The sequence below is a fragment of the Cheilinus undulatus genome, linkage group 9 (assembly GCF_018320785.1).
Source record: "Cheilinus undulatus linkage group 9, ASM1832078v1, whole genome shotgun sequence".
NCBI classification, from domain to species: domain Eukaryota; kingdom Metazoa; phylum Chordata; class Actinopteri; order Labriformes; family Labridae; genus Cheilinus; species Cheilinus undulatus.
Window position 1 is genome coordinate 48,193,729 of NC_054873.1, and position 27,408 is coordinate 48,221,136.

The following is a 27,408-nucleotide window of genomic DNA, read 5'->3' on the forward strand; positions in this document are numbered from 1 at the left end:
CTTTTTACTGTAGGGCCCATTTCCAAATTGTTCAAAATGCCATTCTCATGTAGACAGCGCAACCAAAATTTCATCTTTTCACATGAAAACCTCATTCAAACAGGCCTAAGTAACTAGTGAATTTTTCAATCGCTTATTTGACTTTGCTCATAGTTTGTGTCCTCTTCTCTTACACCAGGGTTGTCCAAACTTTTTCCATGTGGGGCTCCATACAGAAACATATAAGGACGGTGGGCCCACTTTATAACCTTGCAAAGCAGATGGATACGCCTGTTTCCTTGTTTTTCACTGGCGAATCCATCTTGCAAAGCTCCCATCTAAATGGTTTGGGCCCGGTTAGAAAGTGACAGGACCAATCAGCGATGAGGGGCAGTACTTTCAGGCGCAGCAGAGTCATGACGTAAACAAGCAGCAGCAAAAGCTGGTGCAGTTATGGAGGAAGAGATTAGCGTGGATGCTGCTAAAGTGACAGTTTTATCAGAACTTGACAACATTTCTTCATTAAAAGAAGAACAAAGAACAGCAGTGAGTTGTTTTCTTTTCAAAAATGACAAAAGTCAAGTACTTACATGTCTGTAGTCGCCATGTTTCACGTTATTACTCAGTAGCTGCACACGCGATAGCGGCTACGCCATATGTTTTGTTGCTTTGATTGGCCCGTAGAGAGGTGACAGAACGGTCATCCAATCACACTCCGAGTTTTTTTCAAAACCTTTGCCCTTTCTCAAACGTTTCCTAATGAAGCTTTCCCAGATGGATGTGTTTCACACATGTCAGGTTACCCACTTTTTACATCTCACCTTGATATTAAAGTTAGTAAAACCAATCTATCGTTGGTTAAGATATGCGCAGTGACTGGGTATGCTTACATAGCTAGTTGATGGCTTACAAGGCAAATAGCCAATCATATTTCATGGGACCTTATCAGCTCTGGCTAACACTGGCTCCGCCCCTGGAACATTATTGGTGGTGCTATTTTCTGCTGTAATCCATTAGGGCATTATAAATCAAGATAGTTACCAAAATGTAGGATTTCACAGAAATTTCACAGGAAACTACTATGCGGCAGTGCGCTCGACTATGGAAGCTCTGATGACTGTGGACATTCCACATGAAGTTCACTCCGCTCACAGCTCACTCGAGTATTAGGGCCTTAAGCCCCTCCTTTGTCGTCTTGGCAGTGTGCTTAGGGTTGATGTCATGTAGGAAGGTGAACCTCTGGCCCAGTCTGAGGTCCTGAGCACTGCAGAACAGGTTTTCACAGAGGGTATCTCTGCTCCATGCAGCTCTCCCTCCACCCTGAGAAGTCTCCCAGTCACTACTGCTTAAAAACACCCCCACAGCATGATGCTGCCACCACCATGCTTCACTGTTGGGATGATATAGGGCAGGTGATGAGCAGTGCCTGGTTTCCGCCAGACATAATGTTTAGAATTGAGGCCAAACAGCTCAATTTTGGTTTCATCAGGCCAGAGAATCTTGTGTCTCAGTCTGAGAGTCCTTCAGGGGCTTTTTGCAAACTCCAAGCAGGCTTTTAAGTGTGTTGCACAAGGAGATGCTTCCATGTAGCCAACCTGCTATGAAGCCCAGATCAGTGGAGGGCTGCAGCGATGGTTGTCCTTCTCGATCTTTGTCCCAGGATCTCTGGAGCTCAGTCAGAGTGACCCTCAGGTTCTTGGTCTCCTCTCCTAAGGCCCTTCTCCTACGATTGTGAAATATGTAATGCCACAAAACATAACCCTAAATATCTACTTAGGAGGAATGTATTGTGTGGAAATCTAGAAACTGTAGCGCTTATATCCCCTTTGTTTATGTCTTGATCCTCAAAAGCTCTAAAATGATGGCTGCATTATAGAGGTGTGGGTTATACTTGGGTGAGATTTCATAACCAGCTAAATTTTTTTTTTTGATGATCACACCACCAGTTTGAAAATGGCTCAATCTCTGTGTCTCTTAGACTTAATTCTTTCTCCTCTTAGACAGAGCCACTGTAGAGAAACAGAGTGGTTGTGATGCTGCCTTTCTAATCTCACTCAGCCGGTCGATTTCACTGCTGTGTTTCAGTTCGCCAATAACCCGTGAAGCAGACACTCCCCTGGAATCACCTCGGTAATAAGCAGAACAAAAAGCCGTGGATGTTCCCTGGCTCTGTCAGCAGGTCAGAAAATTGCAAAACAAGCGTTCACAGAGGTCTCTGTCCTGTTTTTGCTGTGTGCAGAGTTGTGTCTTACTACTCTAAAAAACTGCAGAGGATTATCATTAAACAAACTCGGCTCCCCACCATCACTGCCTCGCTCCAGCTCATGTTTAACGGTGGCTTAGAGCTCCTCCGAGTTTCTCTCCAGGGAAAAACTTGATAATCAAACTCTGCCACTTAGTAAGCATGACTCTCTGCCTGAGATTGATTCTGCATCTTATTTATACTTAAGCCGTTCAGGCTTTCAGGACTAAATGAATTAAAGTGCTGGCTCTGTGGGTGTTTACAACAGGTAAATAGTATTTCTTCTGCAGGTCTACAGCTGCATTAAGACATTTTTGTCTAAGTGCATGGGATAAAGACCCCAAAATAAACACAGCATGAGAAAAAAAGAAGTCTTGATGTGGTGATCAATAAAGAAATCAACATGGTCCTCTTACCTTTGTTCCAGTCCTGTTCTATTTAACTGCATCTACACTAACAGAAGTAACAGTGCATTCAGAAAGTATTCAGTGGAATTTTGGCCCATTGCTCCTGACAGAACTGATATAACTCAGTCAGATCCTCCCTCAGTCTTCTAACCAGAGTGCTGGAATTTTGGCCCATTCCTCCATACAGAACTGGTGCATCTCAGTCAGATCCTTCCACAGTCCTCTCACCAGAGATTGCTGGAATTTTGACCCATTGCTCCTGGCAGAACTGGTGCAACTCAGTCAGATCCTTTCACAAGCTTCTCACAAGAGTCTGCTGGAATTTTGACCCATTGCTCCTGGCAGAACTGGTGCAACTCAGTCAGATCCTTTCACAAGCTTCTCACAAGAGTCTGCTGGAATTTTGGCCCATTCCTCCTGACAGAACTGGTTTGACTGAGTCAGATCCCCCCACAAGCTTCTTCCCAGAGTTTGCTGGAAAGTTTAGTCAGACAGTGAGAAAAAAGGTCATTTGTATTTTTATACATTCTATGTAAACTCCCGTTTTTAACTGTATCAACTGTTAAAATGGAGACTTTTTACCATTTCATATCACTCTGAATTTGATGGCATCTCTATGAGCCTTCTGTGTTATAGGCCCATAAATGTTCCCCTTTTTCTCCCTTTTGAGCATCTTCCTGGTCTGATCTGGATTTGCAAACTGTTCATGCAATACCAGGCCACTGAATTTTATCCTGGTTATGCCTAAAAGCTGCTCCTCTCTACATGAATTCTCCTTGCACCACAAAGAACAGAGGATGGATCCACACTGTTAAAGCTGCATTATCTGTGCCGCACGGCGAACAATGTTTGATTAGAACCAACATCACAGTAGACCAACAGTCAGACCTCAAATAAACAAACACCCACTGGGACTCCTTTGTACAATTAGAGCTGAGTTGGAGCTCTGTGAGAAAGACCATGTGATGAAGGAGGATAATGACCGGGGTGTGATTACACAGCATCATCCACATCAGACACTGTTCATTAGATTGTACAACAGATGAGCCAGTAAAGTGATCCAGTGTTGTATCTGGATGTGACCTTCCTGGTGATGTTAGCTCAGCTCATTAATCGTTTGATGGATCACAAAGGATTTAAAAAAACATCAAGCCTAGAAAAGAATTTTATTCAGGTTTTGTGGAGCCTTGGTGAAAGCTAGCAGGGAGAATAAACTCTCCATTTCTCATGCACACCTAAAAACATTCTAACTTCTGCAGAAATCAGCTGGTCATATAAGTTAAACTGCTCCTCCCCCTTACTGTAAGCCCAGCATACTGCTTAACTTGACCCCCTCATATTTCACCGTCTTCTTCATCCCATATAAGGGCATTTTTTGCAATTTTATGCCTATTTTGCCACTTTTCATCAATTTTTTTTGCCATTTTATGTGTGTTGTGCCTCTATAAACTCATTCTTGTCACTTTGTGGCCATTTATGCCACCTTTAACTGATTTTTATTGCTGCTTTTACCCTTTTTTGCCACTTTTCACCATTTAGATTGTGGCTCTTGCAAAGCTAGGGGGCGGGGGGCGGTCGCCCTCCTCATGGCCCAATTGTTGAAAATGCGCTAAAGTGACCTCTTTGGAGCCAAAATGCATGTTAAAGTGCACTCTTGGGAGGCAAAACATGCTAAAGTGCCCTCTTGGGAGGCAAAACACACTCTAAACTGCCCTCTTGGGTGAAGAAAACACACTAAACTCCAGAACACCATTTTGACGAAGAAATACCATGAAACATTGCTGTTGCAATGTTGGGCCCTTTTTTTTATCTATATTGAGCCAGAACTATATCTCACAGAACCAGTTTGGATTATCTGGTGCTAATATGGTGTTAAAATGCACTAGAATACAGGAAATGGCATCTACTAAATTGAAAATGTTCTGGGGGAAGACCCTCAGACCCCCTAGGGATTTATTTATTTATTCCTGTGTGTTCTTCACAGTCCAGTGTTGAATCTACACAGTTCTTGTGGATGCTGATCCTAACTACACACTAACTTGAGTAGTCTGTCTAGTTAGTCTGTTTTAAGGCTATATAATGTGCCATTTGTAGAACATATAAACATGTCTAAAGTGCCCTCGAAAACACGCCAAACTTAGGGCCCTCTTCAGTGGCGAGAACGCGCTGTATGTGCCCTTTTTTTCTTTTCGTCCCTGCCCTTGAAAAAGTCTGAGCACACCACTGATCACATGTGAAACAGCCTACCAGTGGTAAGGCTCCAAGACGGCATTGCTACTGACTGTCCGTCCAACGCCATGTTTTCTGGGCGCTACAAAATAAATACATTTCTTTTAATGGGTTTTCTTACATGAGCTTTCATATTGCCTGGCCAGAGTTATGATTTAACCATACTGATTTATTCATATAGCAACCATATCCCAACATATCTAGAGTGCTAAGACACACATTTTGGATTTCACTTTACAGGGTCTTTAAGCAGAACCAAAGTAGGAATCCGTGAAGCTCAGGTGGTTTTTGAGTTTATTAATTATTTGGTCCCTTGGACTGCTGAGCTTAGGGTTAGGGCTTTAACTGTGTGGAGTAGATATTTATCATGACCTCACTCATGATTAAATTGAGATTTGATTATTTCTAAACTCCACAGATACCAGTCTTGTGCTATAGTTAGCTCCCTGGTTTCATACCCTCTTTAAAGCTTCTCTACTGTAAAAATGTGTCCCTGTATTTTCTGAGGGAAACACCAGGAATCCCTCATAAAACCTGATCTCTGTCACAGTGCGCTTAAAGCAGCGTTCTCCATAAAACAGGCTGTGTGGGTGACCGGGGAGACTTTTTATGGTGTGAATGCTTGCACATTATAGTTACTATGGGAACTGGGACTGTGTGGTTATTCCAGTGGAGCAGTAATTAAAGAAAAGAAAGAGCCGGGAACAAACACAAGAAACGAGAGGCACGGTACGCTATACGTGTCCATGTGTTAGAACAATCATGGCACGGGGTCAGGCTGGAGGGTGAACCTGCCGTTCCCTCTGCGGGGCTAATTAGGAGTCGTGACAGATTGTTCAGTTTACACTCCACTGTTCATTTAGCTCGTTCTCATGACTCATCTCATCATCTCTGCCCCGTCTTCTCTCTAAAATGTCTGCAAACACGCTTAATCTCACCACAGGGAGAGCCCGGAGTGACAGGAGTGCTTATGCACATCACGTCTGGGTTGAAGGAAACATCTGTCCGCTGCAATAACGAGGAGAGTCAAACATTCCTAATAGAGCGCTTATAGAAATATGGTCTGTAATGTTGCAGAGCCAGCAAATTATTAGGGAACAGCAAATCAAAACTACATTTTCAAGAAATGCCAGACACTAAAATGAGATCATCAGATTTTCAAATATGCTCTGAGGCCAAATTTTAACTCTCCAGATAATTATTGATGAAAAAAATCCGGCTAACATCTGTTTGTGCCGCTAATTGAGTGATAATACGACGTCTGCAGAGCATCAACAAGAGTCCCTGGTGGCTGATAGTATCAAACTGTCTCTTTCTCTGTCTTTGGGCTCAGATGACGAGTATCTGAGTTTGCATGATAAGGAGAAAATGAGGCTTGGCCATCTGGAACACAGAGCTGCAGCTTGGCAGCCATGCTCCACCACTCGCACTGTGTAAACATACAGTAGTGTATGTGTGAGCTGTGATGAGTCTGATTCTGCAGCCTGAGGACGGCGGCCGGACTTCTTCTCTTTGGTACAGATGGTACGGCCTGATGAGAAGTTCTCAGAGCTGGCCACAGGCTCTCATCTGTTCAGGTTCACCATAAAATCCAAAGTAAAGCCCAAAGTCATGACGGTTTACAACAGTGGTTCTCACCCTTGGGGTTGGGACCCACTTGGGGGTCGCAAGACACTGAGAGGGGGGTCACTAGATGCCTTAAAAAAACAGAATATTTTTTAAATTACACTGTTTCCCCTTTTACACCAATTTTACCAAATGCCAACCCTTTTTAATCACTTTTTAACACAATTTTTGCCCATTTTAGAACATTTTTGCCACTTAGAACCCATTTTTGTCCATTTTAAACCCTTTCCATCACTCTTTTCTACCTATTTTTGCCACTTCTAAACCAATTCTTGCCACTTTCTGCCTCATGTTGCCTCTGTTGACCCATTATTGCCTGTATCAATCACTTTTACAACCCTTTTTTGCCCATTTTAACCAAGTTAACCCATTTTTACCAGTTTAAATCAATTTTTCATCCCATTCCACCCAATATTCACCATTTTTTGCATTTAAAAGCCATCTCAGCCACTTTTTAATCCCCTCTTACCACTTTTTGTGCCTATTTTTGCCACTTAAACCCAAATCAGTGCTTAACAAATTTATTAGACCACCACCCAAAGTAAGGTTTATGCCACAGCTGCCCTAAATTAACAGCATTGGTAATTACCAAAATCATTTTTTATGTTTCTGCGATGGTTAATACACCAATATGTACAAGCTCTTTAACCCAAACAATATTTTTAATGCTAAAATATCATTATTATTGTTATCCATGAATTTTCAAATTGACTGATTTTCCAAAAACCTGAAAAAAATAGTAAAGCACATTAATATTTCTTGATGAATGTGTCAAATTATAGTTATTTACTTGCATTCCTGAAGAGAAAAATGAGTTTTAGTGGTTGAATGTTATGCTTGATTCATTTCTGACTTCTCAGAGAAGCCCAGTGAGCCGGCTCAAATTTGGGTGAATTCAGTTTGAAATTCCTCATTCCTGTTCAAACTATTAAAATGTGGAGAGCTGACTGAAAATGAAAGGGTCTGCATTAAAGCACTTCATGATGCTGGATGGTCTCTGAGACAAATATGACAGGTGGTCTAATACATTTGTTCAGCACTGTTTATTCTTTAGAAATCTAATTTCACCACCTTTTCCATCATTTCTTGCCATTATTAACCAATTTTAGCTATTTTAACCCATTTCAATTATGTTTTTAACAAAAGTTATTTACATTTAAAGGATACTATTTACTACACAAATGAATAAATTAAGTTTTTTGTTCATTTGATAAGAGTGGGTATTATTCAGGTCAAATATAAAATATGGTTATTGCAGCTTAACTTCACAATGCACCATGGTTTTGCTGACCTCCATGGGCCTCCTGTTTGGCTGGGTCCCAGAGACATCCCCCTTTATCCCCCCTAATGGACGGCCTTGTCTGCGCTATTCTTGAATATGCATGGCTGTGTTCAGCCACCTTCAGGTACAGAGGGGGTCCCCGGTCTCTGGCGCCTTTATTTTGGCAGTCCTGGGCTGAAAAGATTGAGAACCCCTGGTTTAGAAGACACAGTCTCCTGCAGAGTCCTGCAGAGTCCACAGTGTTCAGTTCCTGTGCAGCTCTGTAGCTCTTCTTTCAGGACCATCTGTTTTCACCAGGTGGAATTTGTACTTGTGCTAGCGACCAGTTTAATTCATATGAGACAGATATGGACATGCATACGCCAACTAAAGGGCTTCTGGTCTGTGTAGGCAACATATCAGAGGGGACAGCTGCAGCTTGAGTATGTAGTCTATGACTTTCTTAAATAATTAATGCAGGTTTTCACACCATAGGGGTTTTCTACAACACATGGGGTGCTGTGGACATTGTAAATAAGAATGGAATGCAAAGATGCAAATCTCATTTTATCTCAATAGACCAGTGGTACTCAACCTCATTCTACCCAAGAGCCACATTGTCTTAAAAATACTTCTGCAAGAGCCGGGGATTTGATAATCAATCTATCCATAGTTGAAATGAAACCGTGAATTGATGGATTATTGTGTTGTTAAATGGGATGAAACAGGCTCCATAAAAATGTCTGTATAATGTCAGAAGAAAGGATATTTCATCGATGATAAGCATATGTTTTCATTTATGCAAGTTCCACCTGGACTAAAGTGTTTCTAAAATACCAGAATGTGTTGACTTAGAGCTATGAGAATATCGAATGAGATTTGTGTCAAAAAGAATTAAACAAAACTTTTTCAGTATCAAAAAACAACAAAAAAATGTGATCCAAGCAACAAAATGTTCACATCAAGAGAACAAATTTGAAATAGCAAACATTTTAATCATTTAAATTACATTTTAATTTAATAGATTTAATGAAACATCAATGATTCAGTCAAACTGATGTAAAAGCGGTATTCCAGTATATAAGCAACACCAGCAGAGACTTTAGCCCTGTAGAAGAGGAGCAGTTCACTGAGGTCACCGCAGATTCAATGATATTATTGCAATTCAAGTCCAAGACACTAATGGCGTTTTGGATTGGTGTGGAAGAGGAGTGGTAGCAGCTTGGCATGACAGCCTTTACCACACTTTTTCCTACAGAGTTAACCTACAGGGGGGATAAAAAATCATTTTGGGTTTAGTGTCTGGATCATACTGGATGTGTGTGTAGATTTTCTGATTATATCTGCAGCGTACAGGCCCGTTTAGAGATTTGATAGTCCAACTTTCCTCCATTCCCATTCATTTCTAATTGGTATTCTTCCCCATCTAACAGTTGTGCCTCATCAGAATGACATGACTGCAAATAACCTTTTTCTATTAAATCAGGGGAGTCAAACTCAGTCACAGCAGGGGCCGGATTCTGGATTCAGGTCTAACCTGAGGGCCTAACAGGGTTTAAACCAGAAACTGTCAACCTCATTTCACCAGTAATAAAATATGGAAAAAAAACTTGGTGCTGAAAAATGATTTTGACATTTAAAAGGTTAAAAAGATCAGTTTAAAGGCTCACAATCTGACAAAAGTAAATTTATTAGGTCAAAAAGGTCAAAACATGAAATTGAAATTGAAAAATAATGTTTTTTTTTAATTGAAATGTAGTAGAAAGAAGGTCAAAATCATGAGTTTATGAAATAAAATGTGTAATCAAGAAATTAAAAGTCAAAATATGATTCTAAATTTTAAATTGTTAGTCTATAAGGTCAAACTATGGGATTATGAGGTCAAAAACTGTAGTTGAAAATATCAGATAAAATACAACATAATTTGTTGAAAAGGTCAAAATATAACTTAAAAATTAGAATTATGAATCCTAAAGTTTAAAATACTGTATGAGAAGTCAAAATTATGGGTTGAAATGTTCAAAGTATGAAACCAAAAGTCAAAATCTTAAGTTTGAGTCCAAATTATGAGATGCAAAATTGAAAATGTGAAATTAAAACACAAATTCATTTTCTTTTCCCACATTCCTGACTTCTTATCTAAATATTTTGACTCCTTTTTCAGATTTTATTACTGAACAAGGATATCTTAAATCATCAAGGATAAGTTCACATTTTTATACTTGAGGACATCTGCAGACCTCAGACTGATGGGCCAGTTAGAACAGAAATATAATACGGGCCAGATTTGGCCCCCAGGCCTTGAGTTTGACACCCCTGTATTAAATGTTTGCAGAAAACTTTAAGTGTCTGTGTAAGCACAATATTTGGAATCTCCAATCAGAGAGTTTTTAATCAGACTAAAGGAATATTTCAGGTGAAAACCTGGCTAAAGAAGGGCAGATTTTAAATCATGTTAGGCTGTGTGATGATGGCAGCTGCTTCTGCAATAGGACAGTGCATGCCTCGTCCTTTAATACTCATATATGAGTCACACTTGCATTCCCAATGTGGCCAGATCTGATGAAATCATTGATACTTAAAATACACCAGAGTTGACTGCAGACCTCTCATAGCCATGACCAGAACCATGAAGTTCTCCACTTCAAAGAGGGAGTCGTGTCCCAGGACTGGATGGGACATAAATTAAGTCATACATGCTATCCAGATCAGTAGTAAGAAACTGGCTGATAAAAGACCTCGGTTTGTAGGCTCCAGGAAATAATCTGCTCTGCTGCCTATTTTTTTCACTGCAGAAACATTATTGATTCTGACTTTCCAGCTTACATTGGAGCAAAGACAGACTTCTATTATTAGAGCATCATAGGAGTATATAATAGCATTATAATTGTAGAAATACATCACATGTTGCCAGGAAATACAGCGCAATAGAAGCAGAGGAGATATTGATTTGGTAGAGCACACTGAGAGTTCAGTTTGCTTGACTAAAATATAATTATGTTTAATGAAAGCAGAAAAACACGTTTGAGTCCTGAGGTTAAGCCTCATCTGCATGCCACGGATGAACAGAGCACAGATTTTGTCCGGCGTGTGCTTTTTCTCCGAAAAACAACACTAACACACTATGAAGGCTTTCTCAGCCTCCATCAGAGCTCAACAAAAGAGGAAAAGTCAAATCAGAGGCTGTTTGGTGGTAGTTGCTTGGAGGCACAAACCTTTGAAATGGTATTTGGGTTTCAAACAACTTCTAATCGAGGAGGAAGGAAAACTACACCGCGTCATTGAGGTTCACGAGGAGAAGCAGGGACATTTTTTCCTAACAGAGTGGTTGTGTCTGCTTGATTAAAGGTCTTTCAGCGTTTTCTCTCCTGTTTCATAGTAGCACAGGATAAAAACACAGATTTCCCTTTTAAAAAACAATATTTGGGGTTAGAAATGACTCTGGAAGTTTCCCCCAATCCAACATTCTTCAGACCTGGTCAGAGCAAGGTTTTTTATCCAATCAGCTGGGTTTTTTCCTTCCAGTTAGCAAAGCAGGACTGTGCTTTTTGACAGTTTATTTCTAACACTCACACCAACTGCATGCAAACTTTTCATTTTTTTGTGGTAACCTATGAATCACTGTAGGCTATTCAGGAGTGTTGCATAAAGAGTTCAGTACGGTCAAGGTAGGGGCGGCAGATACTCCAGTAAATCGAGTATACTCCATGTATAGCAAGGGTGTTAAACTCAATCACAGCAGGAGCTGGACTCTGGATTTGGGTCTAACCTGAGGGTCTAACAGGGTCAATATTTAACCATTGACTGTCAACATAAAGGATTTTGAGATTTAAAGGTCAATGTGATAAGTTAAAAACTAAAAATATGAGATAAAAAGTCAAACTTTTAAGTTTTAAAGGTAAAAACATGACATTTTAAGTCAAAATAATGTTTTAAAAAAGCAAGATATGAGATGGAATACTGAAACCATGATTTTTAGCAGTCAAAATATGAGATAAAAGTCAAAATCATAATTTTTAAAGGTCAAAATATAAGATAAAGTCAAAATCAGGAGTTTTAAAGGTCAAAATATGAGAAAAAAGTGAAAGTTAGGAGTTGAAATGGTCAGAGAAACTGAGATAAAATTCAAAATCATGATATTTGACAATCAAAATATGAGATAAACATTGAAATGATTAGTTTCAATTGTCAAAATATGGGATTAAATTTCAAATTCATGAGTTTTAAAAGTCGACATTTGAAAGAAAATTAAAAATCACAAGTTTAAAAAGTAAAAAATGAGATAAAAGTCAAAGTTGAGAGTTGAAAAAGGTCAAAACATGAGATAAAGTCAAAATCATGACTTTAAAAGGTCAAAATAGGTTTTAAAAATTAAAATTATAATTCTAAAATGTAAAAAGAGAGGTTAGAATATTAAATAAAAAGTCAAAACCATCATTTTAGTGTGAGATGCAAAATTGAAAATAGCTATAGAGAAAACACACATTTATCCTACGTTCCTGACTTTGTATCAAATTATTTCTACTCTTTACTTCTTCTAATATTCATGACTCAGCAAGGATGTTATAAATCATCAAAGTTAAGTTTACATTTTTATACTGGAGGAAATCTGCAGACCTCATACTAGGTGGCCAGTTTTAATAAAAATATCATATGATCTGGTGGGCTAGGTATAACTGGATTAGGGGCTGGATTTGGCCCCCGGGCCTTGAGTTTGACACCCCTGACGTATAGCATATTTTGTCATGAGATGTATAAAACAACATCACGGCCGTATGTATGAAACACATGGACGTTTTAAGCTGTCAGCATGCAATTCTCTCCGGAGTTTCACTTCTCCCATTGTCCCTGAATGCCTCTCTGTCAGCTGACAGCACTCTCCCCAGTCCATCCAGGACAAACCCCACCAACATCAACAGATTTTGGTCGTTGCAGAGGAACAACATGCTGACATGAGCTGGTGGAAGTGTGCTGCAGTTTTTATGGCGCTCAGACTTTCCAGAGATCAGGAAACATTCCACCTCTGTATTAACCTGACACGCCAGATGGATGTGTTTTACACATCCATCTAGGAAAGCTTCAATAGGAAACGTTTGAGAAAAGGCAGAGGATTTAAAAAAAACTCAGAGTGTGACTGGATGAACGTTCTGTCTGACACATCTCTACGGGCCAATCAGAGCAACAAAACACGTGACGTAGCAGCTACTGGGCTGCGCATATGCAGCTACTGAGGAATAACGTGAAACATGGCGACTACAGACATGTAAGTACTCAACTTTTGTCGTTTTTGAAAAGAAAACAACTCACTGCTGTTCTTTGATCTTCTTTTAACAAATAAATGTTGTCAAGTCCTGATAAAACTGGCGCTTTAGCAGCATCCACGCTCATGTCTTCCTCCATAACTGCACCAGCTCTTGCTGCTGCTTGTTTACGTCACGACTCTGCTGCGCCTGAAAGTACTGCTCCTTGTGGCTGATTGGTCCTGTCACTTTCTAACCGGGCCCAAACGGTTCAGATGGGAGTTTTGCAAGATGGATTCACCAGTGAGAAACACAGAAAAGGGGTATCCATCTGCTCTGCAAGGTTAGGTGAAACGCGGATACGACAAAAACTTTTGTGTATACTCCTGAATTCGTCTCTGGTACGGGGCCTAAGCCATAAACTGGAGTTAAATCAGTCTGAGACTCCCAGCTGTTGGTTTTATCCGTGTGTGGTGTGTCTGGTTGTTTCTGGTGTTAAATCCCAAAAGTGATGACCCTCAATTAAAGACACACATCAGTCTTCTCTGGTTAAATATCAGATCACTTATCATCTTTAATTCACATGAACAGCCATGTTTGTTTGTGTGCATCCTCTCTGTTTACACTCCTATTACACTTCTGTTTGCTCTGCTATGCAGCAGACAAACATGGACAGGATGAGACAGCTCAGAGATTTAAAATCCTGGCTGAAAATATGAGCAGTATGATATATTTAAACTGCCCAGCTCTCTCTCTCTGTCACTCCACACATATTGTGTCTTAGCTCTAACTCTCCCTCTCTCTCTCTGATCTTCCTCTGATGTCTCCACATCTCCTTATTTTCTGTGCGCCTGGGTTCGGTCTCATTTCCTCTCCGGTCCTCTCTCATTTCCCCTGCAGCTGTCCGGCTCCCGGCTTCACTGCGGCTGAATTTAGGTTTCTATTTAAGTCCCCATGCTGCTGCTACTTGATTTGGACGTCCAGATTCACAGGAAAGTCAAACACATTTAAAATTAAACTTGCATGGTTTACAATAAGAGGCTCTGTTTTCTGTCTTTGACATCTGGTGTAAAACTAATGCTTCTGAAAATAAAAGCTAAACCGTCTTCCTGTGGCATGCAGGATTTAAAGTGACCGAGCTAAGATGATGCTTATCATTCTGTAACAGGTGAACTAAATTTGCTTGAATAAATATCTTCTTTGTTAATCAGTGGTGGCCTGAAAAATCCAGCTGTCTTCATTCTGTGTAAATATTGACTGGAGGCTTGAGAGACATCCCCTGTACAGCACTAGCAAGTGATTACCTGCATGATAACATGAGCTAATTATCTCCCAGAGTCCTTTGCATGCTGTCATCAGTAATGTCAACACTGAGTGATCGCTTGATTACACACATCATTAAGAATTAATCACATTTGCTAAGAATCTTCTGCACATTTGCTGCTTCTGCTCGGGTGAGGAGTGTTGATGTTGGACTCCAGCTTTAGACGCCGTAATAACGCACATAATCGTCCATCTGTTAGATATGAAATGTACTAAAACTAAGATGAGAGATGGGTGGCCACTGCTGTGAAACACGTTATTAATGAGGAAGCTGTGCTGTCTGTAAATACGGGTGTGTTTTAACCTTTCTGTGCTGCTAATTATGGCCAAAAACAACCGGGGAGCAACAGCATTTTTAAAGCAGGACACTGCGGCGGATTTTCTGCTGGACTGGAGAGCTCATCTCACTGCAGGACTCAGCAGATGTCAGCTGGATTCAAACCAAGACACCTCTGGCACACAAACACAGACCTGAGAGCAGAACTGCATTCATGCTGGCTGATTCTCATGCACACAGTATTTTTCTCTGTAAAGGCTGCACCTCATCACAGTGTGCCTCCAAACCAGCAGGCAGGCTGGGATGTAAAGGAGACACGATGTTCCTGAAAGAACTGGACTGCCAATGAGGATTACTTCTAATTTACATGAATACAGAGTTTTAATTTACAAACAAAGACCACTTAGGGATGTAGGGAAAAGAGTAAAAGTTGAAGGATGAAGGAAGGAAGGTAAGGACCAGGGAATAAAGGGATGTAAAAAAGGGTGGGGGAAGTGAGAGAATTAGACATGAGAAATGAAGGTAATGACTAAGGGATGAAGTGATGTAAGTAAGGGTCAGTGATGGCTGGATATTATAAGGACAAAGGGATGAAGGGATGTACTGTAGGAAAGGTCAAAGGGTGTACGTAAGGGTTGGAGAATAAAGAGACATGGATAATGGTCAAGGAAAAATGGGATGCAGCTAAGGGTCAAAAGATAAAGAATTGTCGGAAAGGGTTAAGAAATGAAGGGATGTAAGTAAGGGCTGAGAGATGAAGGGATGTGGCTAAGAGTCAAGAGAGGAACAGAGGTAGGTAATGACCAAGACAAAGGCATAGAGGGATGAGGCTTAGGGTTAACGGATGAGGGAATGGAGTTTAGGGTCAAGGGATGAAGGGATGTAGATCAAGAGTAAAGGTATGTAGGTAAGGATCACGAGGAAATGTAGGTAAGAGTCAAGTGATAAAGGGATATAGGTAAGGATGAAGGGATGTAGGAAACAGTCAAGGGATGAGGGGATGTATGTAGGAGTCAAGGGAGGGACAGAGGTAGGTAATGACCAAGGGATAAAGGATTGAGTATTAACTTTTTTTTACAATGCAATTACTGATGGATATAAAAAGGTTGTTCATAAACACTTAAATAAATCAATAAAATCTACTTAAAAGAAAAGAAATGACAACCAAAACAGCCAATAAAATATTATAAATAAAATATAAAAAATTCAAAACAAATTTATGAAGAAAAATAAATTTAAATAAATTAAAATTTTAAATTAAAATAAAAAAAGAAGTTATACTGTATTAAAAATGAATTTAAATTAATTATCAAATAAATACAAATGATAATAAAATAAAAAAATTACAATAAAAATAATAAATCAAAAGCAACTGACAAGTTTCAAATAGTTTTTAAACTAAGTACAAGACCATGAGCTTCTACCAGTAGTGAAATGCTATCCACCTTATTCCTAGTTCCCATGATTCTTTGCATGAAATATGGGTGCAACTTCCGGTCCCTTCTATCTAAATGGGACTTTACATTGAGTACGAGATGTGAACCACGATTTTAGAGCAATTTGGACATTAAAATATGTAACTTTCGACTGCTTCACCTCAATCAGGACAATATTATTATTTCTCCGCCCTCTACTAGAGTACAAAGTGACGACATTACCTCAGATAACCTGGACAAGCATATTTAGCTAACTTTATTAGCTTCATATCAGTACAGAAAGAGACGATCACGTTTTGTTAAATGAGTTCTGACACCACCTTCAGGTAACATTTCTAGTTTTAGGGGTTGCTGAAATCCTTATTCCACCAACTAATCCCTCTTAAAATGTGGCAATTATATTAAAAAAAATTATCCATGACTGAAGTTGTCAGCTCTTCAGTTTGGTAAATGTCAAGTTTTGAATTAATGATGAATTAATATTGAAAGAATTACATCCCAAATGCATTTAAAAAGTGAACGGCATGTTTAAACACTGTTGTTAAAGACATATATTTAACCACAGCTGAAGCAACAGGTACTGAGCATTACAGAGAATATTATTTAAACATTCAGCTCATTCAACTTTACTGAGTTAACAAAAATGAAGCAGTATTCATTGCAGCAAATATTTATTTCAGAACAAACACTGTTGACGCTAAATCACTTTAATAATCCATTGGAAGAATCGTGTTTTGCTATTATTGCTATTATTGCTCCAACCACATTTATAGCAGTAGACCCCCCAGGAATAATGTAGTATCCACCTTATTTACTTACTTACAGCTTACAAAACAAACAATGTGAACATGTGAGTTCAAAAATATATCAATATGTACAAATTCGTGGTGAATTTCTATCAAACAACTGTCTTTCGTAGTTAGCATCTATTGTTAGCTGCTGTATTAAAATACATGTATTTATGTACTTCCGCCTTAGCACCTGAAGTTTCGCCCATATTCAGATTTACAGTAGCGGCTCCAGGAATAAGGTGGATAAAAGAAATGTAAGTTTATAATTCATCGATATATGAAACTGACATGGGGGGGGGGGGCTGCATTGAGTGAGATGGAGGTCTGCATGTGGCCCCTGATTTAGAGTTTTACAGTTCTAACTTCCCTCCACTCCCATTCATTGCTGGTGGCTGTGTCCCACTTTCTGACCCCCAGTGCATCATAAAACCACATGACTCCAGCACACCAGTCCACCCAGTCAACAATGCTGACTATCCTTTTTCCCCTATAAGAAAGTGATGTCTACGTCTGATCGCTCTCTGTTGTTGTGGAAAGAGGAGCTGTGATATTTCACAACCCTGAATGCGATCCCTCCAGGTCCCAGGCTGATACAGCGAGGGCAGCGGCTCTCTGACACGTATCTTTTCTCCTGCATTAACATCTGTCTGCAGGGACTAAAGTTTAATGAGCTTTTGCTGTTTTGTGGTCCCCTATTAACTCTGCTGTTCTTTTAATTGCCTGTATCTCTGCTCTGGAGCGTGCATTCTGCACCAGGGGTGATCTTCCATTTTTGACCCATTAAATGAATGATTACAATGCCGCGTTTGATAGAAAGGCCAAGCTGTGAGCTCTATCAATGGAGTTCCTGCATTCAGGAACAACAAATGTGTGAATAAATCTAATTAAACCAGCTCTGGTCTCATTAATGCCGTTGTAGCTTCTTACTGTTGAAGTAAATCAATTTTAAAGCATTAAAAAACAACAGCAGCAGCAATTCTCTCATGCTGCACTCATGACTGTGGATTCCATCAATAGGCTGCATTCTCACTCCATGACTCGCCGATGTGAGGTTTAAGACGGATTGCATCAACGTCAGCTTGGACAATGTGGGAGACAAAAAGTGGCATTTTACTTATTAAGGTCTTTAAACTCCAATTAAAGTCTAATTATCAGATCCTTCTGGAGAGGGATTAATGAAGCTGCGCGGCTCCCATCTGCTGGTGACAGTGATGCTGCCTGTGTGTGTTTGCAGAGGATCGTGTGTGTTTGTGCGATAAAGGTGAAACACACAGCCTCATAGACAACATGCAGGAGTAGAAGACTAGTCCATGTGGAACCATTAACACAGAAAAACACTCTCCAAATAAAATGACTGATGGTCTTTGTTCGCACGTGCACAAAACTCTTAAAAATCTACTGAAATTTTCAGCTAAATTTTTCACCTTACATCTGGAAGTTTCTGGGTGAGCTGATGTGAGAACATAGCACCTTATATCAAAAATAACTCACCACAAGTGATCAGAAGGAAAGGGGCGATAACGTTTATTCTGTGTGAAGCAAGAAGTCCATATATCAGGCATTTAGTGGCAGGCGCAGGTGCCATGTGATTGGGTAATGGAGGAGGGTGTGGCCTTAACTGATTAAGACGTCAGATCAAGGTGAGCACAATTATTAGGCAGCGCCTTACTTCTACGCAAAATGGGCCAAAACAAAAACAAAAGATTTAGCTGATACTGAAACATAAAATATTGTAAAATACCTTTCAGATGGACGCAGCACTCTTGCAATGACTAAAATTTTAAGGCGTGACCACGGGAAAATCAATTGGTCACAAAAAGATGCAGAAAGAAATGGAAAAAAGTGTAAGAATCAGCTCAGTAATCGTAAAGTTACCAGAAACCCACCATCTTTCAGTGCTAACATATTCCACGTCTCTAACCTGCCTGCAGTATCTGAAGTACCAGGTGTCATGTGATCAGGGACATGGCAAAGGAAAAGGAAACTGAAATTCAAGCTCCACTGATTCAGAAATTAAAGCGTAAAAATTGGGCCAAGAAATAGAGGGAGTGACTCTTGATGGACCTGTGCTTGGATCACAAAGGGAGACAAATCTGGGGAAACAGCCAACCAGCTTGAATCGTGACAATAACATATTTGATTTGCTGCAATTGAAAAAGCAATTGAAAAAAGATTGTTTGCTTGACGACCAACCCTTGAACCTAGATTATAAGTAAATCCTCTCAGTATAGATATGGCTAACTGCCTCAGTTAAGAGTGAATCACTGTTGTGCACATGGCTTTTGCCCTTTATATATACAGTAAATGGGTGAAACTTGTGAATACATGGTGACTACATAAACCCACTGAAGTAAAGGAGGCGCTACTGAAGCCAAAAATAAAACAGATTGAACTTCTTTATTTTTTTGTCTGTGAACTTAGCTGAAAAATTTAAAAAGCTTTGAATAAGTCTTTGTGAAATGAACTTTGAGTTCGCTGTTTTTAAGTGTGAACTGACACGACACTGTGAAATGTCTTCATGGTATCAGCAGGAGCCAGAAGCAGAGCTTCAAACCTTAAACCTGATTGCCACCACTGAGCCATCATCAATAAATCTCCCCCACTCTCCTGCTGTCATCATGGAGCTCTGCACTCCTCTCTGCCACTGGCGAGCACTTTCATAGCCACAGTCACTCGTTAAAGGTTTAAACAGAGCGTTACACTCTCTGAGCGGCCTTTAAACGGATCCATGTGAGCTGAGGAGTACTGATAACAAACAAGGAAGATGGCAGGCCTGGCACACACTATCTACATTAACCTGATTAATCAGAGAGGATGGAGCCATATGGGAATCATTGCCCTCAGAGAAGAGTCTTTTATTTATGCTCCTTCAGCCAAAAAGGACACTCGGTTTATCTACGTGGAGCTAAATGCAACACGATGTTCAGAGGGGTGAAGTACGGTTCATAAATAGGATCAGTGCTTTAAAGGTTGGCTTTGGGAACATTAACTCTGACATTTAGGAAACAGCAGCTTTTATTTGCCTTCGCTGGCTCAGAATGATAATTAGAAGTTAAACTGTGTGGATTTGTTTGCACCATGTCAGTTTATGAAGTAATGTGTTCAGTGCATTGATGTAGAATTAATTATTACCTCCGCCAAAGAGGTTATGTGATCGGGTGGGTTTGTTCGTTCATTCGACGGACCCAGGAATGTTTTAAAGGATTCTTCACTATTGATAGATAGGGCTAATGGCAGAGGTCTGCGCTCTCTGAGTGCTTTTCTAGTTTTGATCTGTACCGTGATTTTTTTACCTGTACCCAAACCACTTAAAAGTTCTGTTCATGACTCCTGCAGACTCTCATGTGTCTTCACATGTGCACAAAACTGCTTCACATTTACGGAAATAATCAGGATAAGCTGTTGGAACACAAACATTCGACTTTTTTACTTGAATATGCCCGAAGTTGTTCCTGCTGGTACATTTCTGCACGCTACTGCCTAAAATGCAAGTATTTGTATTGGTGAGGACACAAGTTTATGCACTGATCCAAGACCTTTTGGTTTAACTTTTTTATATTTTGCGTTGTTTAGCCATGCTAACTGTTAGCGCTGTGATTTTGCACAGACTACCGTATTTAGAGCAGTGAAGAATGGTGGCATCTTTTCTCTATATGTCTAAAAACCCTCTGCTTCAGCCCTGCTGTTTCTGTGTCTGTGGCTTTAAATGTTGCTGAGCTGTCTGACTCCACCCCTGACTCCGCCCTTCCCAGGAAATGGGTGTGACTTAAAAAAATCAGAGAGTGGCTCGTTTTAGCACATATTTTCTGAAAGGTGGAGAAAAGGGGTGAGGGGGTTGGGGGGGGTTGATTTTTCTGGTACTTGAGGAGTTTGTGGACAGGTCAGGGGCACATGTTTATGTTGGACAAGCCTGAAAAAGGTTGCTGCATAATATTTCCCCTTTAATGATTAAATCCACACAAGTAAACATGATATTGAACGTCTATTTATCCATTTTAAAAGCCAATTATTATCGCTAGCTCCAATGTTAATCGCCATATTGTTTACCCTTTGTGAGGATCTGTCAGCCAATGGCAGGCTGTTCCACAATCACATGATGCTGCACGAATAGAGCATAATGGAGAGAGAGAGAGAGAGAGCCTGTGCAGCCCCCTGTATTATTGTTGTTTTAATATTTAGCAGTAAAACTCAATAATCAGCAGGAAAACAACGTTAGGCTCACAGAGATGCTGTACATTAGGATTCTGTTTGTTATTCTGAATCAAGTGCTAGTCTGCACAGTCAGTCCAGAAAGTTCACACCAGTATCGGCCGATACCCAACACCTTGGCATCAGAATGCTGGCTGAAATCTTTGGAGGCTAATGCCACTGCTATTGCCAAATACCTTAAACAACCCTACTTCAAAAATACAGAAATATCTTTTCAACAGGGTAACACATCAGTGAGTCATTTTGTACATGCACTCCTGCATATTTCTTCAAAGTGTGTAACAGAGTATTTGAGAGAATAAGCATGTTGAGGCTCTTTTTTAGCTCTAAATCAAGGCTTTAGACCACACGGGTGTAGCTTTGCAGCGCTTGTTTAAATAATACATTTAATAGTCAACATTATAAAGGACATCTCTGACTAAATTTGATTCACTCATCTGGGAAGAATGACTTTAAACTGTCATTATAGGTTTTAAAATGTGATGAAAACTAGTTAATCACAGTCGACTTTAAAGATCCAAATATGGGACAAACAATGAATTGTTTGACAGCCCTGGTGAAAACACAAGTATTTCGTTTATCATAACTCCTAGCCCCGGTGAGTGACTCCAGATTTGTTTTTCAGTAGTAACCCGGTGGAGATGTTATCATGCAGCAGCTCCTCTAATTGGATTTTGAACAGCTCTATCTGATCCGAGCACTAAGACTTCCAAAGAAAAACAGCCGGTGTTTTCATCCTGAAGTCTTCTCCGCGTGTCACTGATTGGACCCGCCTGTGTAAAGCAGAAATGTTTGTGATTATGAAGAGACCACAAGCTGTAATGTTTTGGTCCTGGAATGCTGTCAGCTCCTTCTGTAGCATTAATAACAACTCTAGTTCATGTTTCTTCTCTTTATCACTCCACTCTGTGATGTTTAGTTGACGTAAGTGATCATGTAGCCCTACACTTGGGATAAATGCTCAGATAAATCTTCAGGAGCACCTGAAGGACTCATTTATTTAAGGACACACAGAGAACAGACTCGGTATTAGATCTTCAGTCAAACTCAGAGTATTGGTGTGTAGAAAAACTCCATAAAGAGAGACTAAGTGGGCTTGACTTCAGTGTAAACTGGTGTAATTTGATAGATTTAACACAGCAGAGCTTGTAGGTTGGCTAGCTTGTGAAACATTGAAACAGCAATCAAAGGACAGAAACAGCCCAGTGAGCATCTTTAAATCTGATCACATGACTGATTTTCCACAGGCTTTATTTCAGTGAAACATGTTATAGACCTCCATGGTTGTATTTTAAGGGTTTCTGAAAGAAAAGTTCAGAAATGTTCCAGTCATTGGTTAATCAGTACTCCTGGCTACCATTACACCATGAAGACAAAAGAACACTCCGAGCAACTTGGAGAAAAGGTTCCATTTTTGACCTTCAAATTTGTGTAATGTCAATGTCTTAGGATGTGCCTGGGCAGTTTACACCTTTATTCAGCATACCATTTAGGAATTGTAAAGTGGAATTCACAAGCAGTGACTTCCTGTTGCCAGGGGGTGGCACTGTGCATTTTATAAAAGTTCCAAGTATGAATGTGTTTGGGCCCAGACGGATCTAAGTGCCTGAAATTTGCCTCAGATATGATGATGATTGCAAGAGTTATGACTGTTCAAAAACTCATGGTGGGACAAAATGGCCACTTTTGACTTTGTCGTCCCGCCGAGGTCACGCCCTCTGATGAAAAGATGCAGATTTATTCACAGTGCTGGCCCAACTTCTTTAGACCTTTCTGACACAAATTTGATGTTAATATTTTGAATCGTCTTGAAATGGTAGCTTATGCCACAATGCTTATTTTTTCCTGTCACCCCTAGGAGGCGCTATAATCTGTACAACATATGACCAGATGAGTCTGTTCATGCCTTGACTCTCTACAAACATGGAAAGTTTCAGCCAGATTGGAGCATGCACTGTTGAATCATAGACAACTTCCTGTTTCTTGAAAAATATGCAAATTTGGGAGCTCGTCATGGACACGCCCTTTGAGTTTTGAACACAAGATTCATAGCTTTTTATCATTCAGGTCTCTTCTAGCTGTATACCAAAATTCAGCCTGATTGGATGATCCCCCTCGGACAAGTTAATCCTCAAAGGACCCTTAGGGATGGCCCCCCAAAAAACACTCAATTTTACACTTTGATTCAAAACAGCGGACTTCCTGTTGGATTCACCATGACAATAGGAGACTTTTTTGTGCATTTTGGTAAGGGGAATATGTATACAAAATTTTACTTCTCTAGGTAGGCCTTGAGTGGCTGAGTTTTAAGCTTGGTTTAGGGTGCGCTAGTGAGTCAAAAAAAAAAAAACACATCTGACTATTAAACCATTAAAATATCACATTTTTCACCAGGCCCCATGCATGTGCTGAGTTTGAAGACATTACAGTTATGTTAAGGCTGTCAAATGTGAAAAAATAAATCAGAAGTGTGAACTTGTTAAGGGCACTGTGTATCCCATTCAATGGGGTTAATGAATTGCTTGCAATTTTCTTGTCATCTTTTTTAAACCCATTCACACCACATTCGTATGCTGTCAGCAAATGCTGCTACATCAAGTGGGGTCTTCAGTATTTATTAATATTGTTCATACATATATATGAAAAAGGGACACAACTCCTCAACCGACACCCTGGCCTTCCAGATGAGAAACTTCTGCCTCCACCCAGAGTCACATTCGCTTCTGACGAGAACAAACCTGGAAGGAATCGAACAAATTTGAACTGAGGAGCTGTAATGTATCTGACATAATCCTAAATTTCTTGCTTTTGCATCACCGTCCTCTGCCAAACCTTGTGAAGTTTGTCTTGATATGTTCCCAGCATTCCTCCACAACACCCTGATGCAAAATTTTCCCAATAAAATATTTAATAGCTCAGTATAAGTGCTTTCTGCAGTACATTTAATCACGTAAGTACAGTTGGGGATATTAGACCCACGAGAAGAGAGCGTCTGACCGCAGCCAGATTTTATAGTGCTGACTAAGAGAGCATCTACATGATTGAACATGGAGCTGAGTGATATTTTTAACAGCTAGAATCAGGCTCATTTGTTCCTATAACACTCCCTCCTGTCATTATGCTGGGTTTTAAACACAGGCTGATGAAAATGACATTGTTTACACACAGAGCACTTTCAGAGAAAGGACCTCCTCTGTGTGATGAGTGGATCCATGAGCTGTTTTAGCTAACAAGCCCGTGCTATCCAGCGGTGTGATGAGATGAACTGTACCTGCTGTGGCTCGACTCTACAGTCAAACCAGGCCGCCCACAGCTACAGGCCCACGTCCAGATGGCTGCAGGTCTGACTTTAATGGGACGTCCTTGAGAGAGAAAAATAGGAGGGAAAGACAAGGAAGTCCATTGTTCCTAACAGACAGGTAGAGATAGATTTTAAAAATAAGGTCTTTGAAGGTCAAATATTCTATCTACTGTTCCTGTTGGCCTGTTTCATGCACTCAGACATCTTTTCATCTTTAAAGGGATAAAATTGCTGTTTAGTTTTTACAGTTTTCTGCAGACTCCCTCTCTTTGTCACAGCTTTATTGGGATAATGCTTCTTTTGTTAGTCTGTGCATGTTTAATTTTATTTTGACAAAGGCATCTAGTTTTAAAGTGGTAGATTTGGGATTTTTAGGGAAACTGGATGCTTTTCTTACAGGAATTTGCAAATCTGAGTCTTTTTAAAAAATACTATCATTACAATGCTGACTTTCTTGGACAACAAATTACATGTCTATGATATTCTATGTGGTTTATTCTTTTTTGGAGATTACTTCGATTGCCATTTTTAAGACTCTAGTACACTGATCATCTGTCCGGCCCCCAGAAGATCATAAAATTCAGAAAAGGAGAAAAAGAAGATGTTGGCTTTAAATGTCTGCAGCTTTTGAATCCACCCCAAAAACAATTAGTATTGAAATAGTTTTAGAATAACTTAACATTTGATCTTTTTTATGGAAATTTACTTGATAGCCATTATTAGTAAAAAAAACAAAACAAAATATAGGTTAAAGTTGGCATAAATGTTGCATAAATGGACAGATAAAGTGGTGAAAAGGGTTTAGAGAGTGGCAAAAATGGGTGATAAGTGGCAAAATGGGTTGCGGAGCGGCACACAGGGACTAAAAATGGACAGGAAAAGTGGTGAAAAGAGGTGAAAATGGGGCAAACAATGGTAAAAGGGGGTAAAGAAGTATCAAAAATAGGTTAAAAATGGCAAAAAAGTGGAAAATAGCAATGAAAATGGCTTGAAAACTGGCAAAAATACAAGAAAAGTTGCAAAAATGGATAAAAGAGTGGCACATATGAAACATGCAGGAAAAGTGATTTGAAAGGGTTTAAAGAATGAAAAAGTTTTGGTTGAAATATCAAAAAGTGGCAAACATATAGCAAAAATAGCCTGGCAAAGTAGTGAGAAGGGGTTAAAGAGTGGAACCCAGGGGCAATAATTAGCAAGAAAGTTTCAAAGAAGGGGTTTAAAGAGTGGCAAAATGGGTGAAAAGTGGCAAAAACTGGCAAAACTAGAAGAAAAGTGGCCAAAAAAAGAATAAAAGAGCGACACCAAGGGGATAAAACATGCAGGAAAAGTGTTTCAAAAGGGGTTAAAGAATGTCAAAAAAAGGGTTAAAGAGGCAAAAAGGTGCAAAAAGTATCAAAAAGGGGTTACAAGTGTCAAAAATGAGTTTAAACTGGTGCTAAATCACAACTGGGGAATTCTGTGGGTAGGCCTGTCTTCTTGTGGCCTGTTGCACAATAATATGTTAATCCGACCAAAATATTGACCAAATGTTGATTTATTTTAAAGTCCGGCCCCAGAGTTTCTGCTGAGACTAAATCTGGCCCTTGTGAAAATGTACTTGATGACCCCTGCTGTAGTAGTTTGGTGGATGTGAGTTTATAGTTTCTGTATTCATGGTCCTTCCATAAGAATTTTTCCTTCCTCTGGTCAGTTTGACTAATCTTGTGCTTTGGTAAAAACTTATTGGACTGGCTATCTTAACATCTTCAGTTTCCTGTACTGTCTGGTGTTTCTGGAAGGTTTGAACTAGAATACACCTGGTATACAGGATCCAACTGATGGGGGTTTTTACATTTTGTCTTGCCTGATGACTCCTGTCTTGCCTTCTAGCCTAAGGCTAAAACTTAAGTATCGCTGCATTCACTTTAAAGAGACGCATTTTAATTTAAATTCCTCCACCTGACTGGAAAATCAAACCACACCATGAGAAGTAAGAATCCCTGTGATTGTTACCGACAGACGGCTAAAACACATCCACTTACTAGTCAGATCAGCCAGAACTGTGTTGTTGAGCCACCTTGTAAAAGTACTCTACCCCTCTTATGCCCCGTCCATACGGAGACAAATTCGGGTGTATACGCAAAAGTTTTTTGTCGTATCGGCTTTTCATCCACACAGATATGGCGTTTTGGGTGACTGTAAACACAAAGTTTGTGTCAGTTTTCTGTGATGTTCTTCTTCTCTTTTGGTGCATTTCTGTGGCAGCAACACAGCGCCACATACAGGCGTAGCATATGCACTGCAGCGTTTTCAGTCGTTTCCAGTGGTTTCATGCTTACGCGGATATTTCCTGAAACGGTCCCATCTTTATGGAAAACTTTTACAAAACGAAACGGCAATATATCGTTTTTGTCTCCATGTGGACAGGGCCTTAGTGGGCACCAGAATTACCAGTCAGTAAATCTTCACATTTCTTATTAATTCCACACCCACGATCACAGTCCTACAAAACAAAAGCTGGCCAAACAATAATAAAATTTGGCAAAAGGTGGCTAAAAGATGGCAAAAAATGATTAAAAGTGATAAAATAAATGTGGCAAAATTGGGCAAAAAGTGGCCAAACAATTGGTTAGGAGTGGCAAAAACAGGTTTTAAGTCTCAACCCTTTTTTGCAATAGGTTACAAGTAGAATAAAAGGTGGTGAAAAGGAGGTAAAAAGGGTTCAACAGTGATGAAAAATCCGTGGTAAAATACAGAATAACAGAGCAACCAATAGAACAAGTGGGCTAAATTGTAAAAAAAAAAAAAGTGTTGAAAGTCTAAAAAAGGTGTTGAAAATAGGTTACACGTGGAAGAAAGGGGGTTAGAAGTTGCAAAAAGGTGGAGAAAAGGTGGTAAAAGTGATGAAAAAGGTTGGCAAAAAATGGCCAAACAATAACAAAAGTGGCCAGAAAGTTGCAAAAAGGGGTTGAAAGTGTCAAAAAGGTGGCAAAAGCAGGTTACAAGTTGCAAAAATGCCAAAAGCTGCAGTCGCATTAATAAATACTTAAACACCCGAACCCGAACAGTAACAGCTTGCCACACTTTTCAGCTCTAAATGACGTAACT